This window comes from Talpa europaea (genome assembly GCF_964194135.1).
Source record: "Talpa europaea genome assembly, chromosome: 3".
Taxonomy (NCBI): Eukaryota; Metazoa; Chordata; class Mammalia; order Eulipotyphla; family Talpidae; genus Talpa; species Talpa europaea.
The window spans coordinates 142,910,242-142,913,496 of record NC_140069.1 but is presented as its reverse complement, the minus strand read 5'-3'; positions in this window follow the sequence as shown (position 1 = coordinate 142,913,496).

The window sequence follows — 3,255 nt, the reverse complement described above, 5'->3', positions numbered from 1 at the left end:
TGTTCCGTATCAGCTTCAATCATGCTGGAACGTGTCGCGAGGACAACTGGTGGTGATCATGAGGATCCCTGGCACACTGCTGCTGCCAGTCAACGTCAGCAACCTGGCCACAGTGGTCATCATTCGTAACAAAAGGGATGTTGGCATTACAGCGGCAGTGGTCATCTCAAATTCTGTGGCCACTGCAAATGCCATCAATACCTTGTCGTCGGAGGTCACTGCCGCATTAACTACCCAAAACGCACTCAACAATCATATTCATGCAGGGATGCTAAACCTGGATCAGCAGATAGCCTTGCTTCAAGAAGAAATTGATATGTTTATGTTGACCTCTCATATTGCACGCATGCCTACCTACCAATACTCTTGTGGTACGCCGGTTGTTTTGCATAATCATCAGCAGTTGTACAAAGCCTTAATGCTGCCCTGCGTGGCCCCTGGAGCCAGCAATTTCTTAACCTTGCAATTGGCAAAACAGGTTGTCACGATCCACTCTGCCAGGGCTAAAGTAATGCAGCCTGGAACCTTCACGTCTTGGCTCTCGAAAGCCCTGTCTTTTGCTAAGGTTTGGAGTGGTCTCGGCCTTTTGGCATCTGTGCTATTTGGCAGCCTGGCCATAGCGCAATGCCTTCTTGTCTGCTATGTGCGTCGCCGCCGCATCCTGCGCCTTGCCTCACTGCAGACGCAACGGGCCCCTGGACAGCAGGAGCCAATATGGATAAACATAGCTCTCCGTGCCCTGTGAGCCAATGATGGGTAAGAAGGCGTTGTGGGCATACCAACCTAAGACAGCGCTGCTGTGCAGACACAGCGGTTGCGATGACGGGTAAGGATGATACTGTGAACGCCTCAACCTAAGACAGGCCAGGTTCGCACATAAATAAAGAAGGGGGAGATGTCCGGGGCCGTGGCAGGCCATTGTGTAGCTTGAAATGCATATAGTTAACAGGCAGCCAGTAAAAGATGCACACGAGACACTAGGGCCAGAGAAAGCCACACAGTCCAAGCATGGGGAACAGGCAAAGCATAGGTGCAGCATCAGGTACTTAAGGGTAGGCGGAGAGGAAATAAAGTTCCTTTTTTGCAGCTTCTCATCAGGTGTGTCAGCCTCTCATCTCATCCCCAGCCCCTCTTCTGTGCCTCTCGAATCCCGCAGGTCGGGACACATCCTCTAGTGAAATCCAGAAGACACAGAAGACTGATTTGATGGCTGGGGGTAGAACCTCTTTCAGACTGTGAATATGTGTCGAGAGGGGTGTCAGCATCATTAACATTTCTGAGTGCCTACTGTGTATAAGATAACCTGTAGGAGACATGTCTGTTTTCATTTGCTTAGTTGACAAATGTGTGTTGCTTAGTTGACAAGTAAATGTTCTATTACTTGTCAGGCATGTGGCTGGTGAGCTGGAACAATATATAGTGAACACTGGAAAAGCTTGAGGGTTTGGACATTTTAGTCTTCTGTTCATATAACATATTGATTGGGATGGATTATGGATTTATTATCTGGTGTATATATACAGCTTGAGTGTATTCAACATGGGGTGCTAGGGTGGGACGGTTTCACACAAAAGATCAGGAAAAGCAAGCCTCTTGGGGGAGAAAGAGAATGTCAGAATTAAGGATTTTCCACAACCCCATCTTATATTTAGAAAAAACATTTTGATTTTTTTTTTTTTTTTGCATAGAAGAATTGGGGTGTAGGCCAGAAGTGCAGGGGGTGAGAGGATTCACCAGAGACAGAGCAGGGAGCAGAATAGGCTCTGCTGTTCTGCTAAGGGGAAATACACTGCTGAGGGGAGCAGCGGGAGAGACAGGAGAGGTCTGCTGTGCTGTGTGGGTCAGCTCCCTGGCCAGGGATCCAACTCAGGCCATAGTGGTGACAGAGCAGAGATGTAACTCCTAGCCCACCAGGGAGGCCCTAGAAATAAAATTTTGAATGCCTCATTCCTCTATGTAAAATCTGGTGCCTAAGTAACTCTTTCAGAGGAGAGTGGGAATAAGGAGTAGGGGTACGGCCTCCTTGGTGGCTCAGGCAGTTGAGCACAGTGCTGTGAAGCTTTCCACAGCCTCCACAGTGTGGGCTCGATCCTGGCCAGCCGGGGAGATACCCACATGGCACAGCAGACCTCCTGTCCCACCCGCTGCTCCCCTCAGCAGTGTGTTTCAGTCAGTCTACCTGTTCTGTTCCCTCCTCTGTCTCTGGTGGATCCTCTCACCCTCCCGCACATCTGGCCTGTACCCCGGTTCTTGTATACATGAATAAATAAATCTTTAAAAAAAAAACACGAAGAAGTAGGGCTAAGTAAACACTATACTAATAGGGAAGAACCAGGAGAGGAGAGAGACTTGTTCAAACAGCCAAGATCCAGCAGGTCCCAGCAGTGAGCTGCTCTCAAAAGGCCCCAGGGGAAATCTATGTGACTTGCTACCCAGGGGGTGTTTATAAAGATTCATATCCTACGTGTCCTCCAATAAAAATATGATGTATCCCCCTTCCCAAGGAGATAACCAGTGATTGCCCAAGGCTGCTGTTTCCAGGCCATGATCTATGATCTAACAATCAAAAATTTATTTATCCAGCCCTTTACCTTAAAGAATCCCTATTCTGCTTTCAACCTCCACGCTGTGAAGCCCTGAGTCACTGAAATGGGTGAGAGGACCCGGCGCTGGCTAGCTCACTCGGGGGCACATCAGACTGGGTTACACCCCACAACTGCTCTAGACCAAATAGCAAGCCCCCCCCAGCACCCCCACCTCCTGGAACAGCCAAGACTCCCTTCTTAGGCTCAGCTCCCGGCACGCGCAGCTCTGGCCACACATCCGGGATTATGTAACACGCATCTGTCATGGGGTATGGGACCAGCGGCTTTCAAAGTAATGGTGGCGCATAAACATTCACGGGGGGACAGATGCCCACGGAATCCTAAGCGAGAAAGCACCGCGACCCCGGCACAGGTAGACAGAGCAGGTGCTGCGCGCCGGGGGCTGCTCTCGAGCACACCCTTGCAGCCCTGTAGTCTGGAGCCCGGCGTGCAGCTCGGCGGAGCCCGCGGAGGGCGCCTCTCCCGCAGGCCCGCGGGGTCGGGGTCCCCTCGGGCAGGCCGGCGGGCGGGCGGGCGGCGGGGCCGGGCGCGGGCAGGTGCGGGCCGGGCAGAGCCCGCGCGGAGGCGCGCGGGGCGCGGGGCGAGGGGAGTTCCCGCAGCCCGCCCCTGCGCCCGCCCCTCGCCGCCCGCGGCTCCTCCTCGCTTCGCC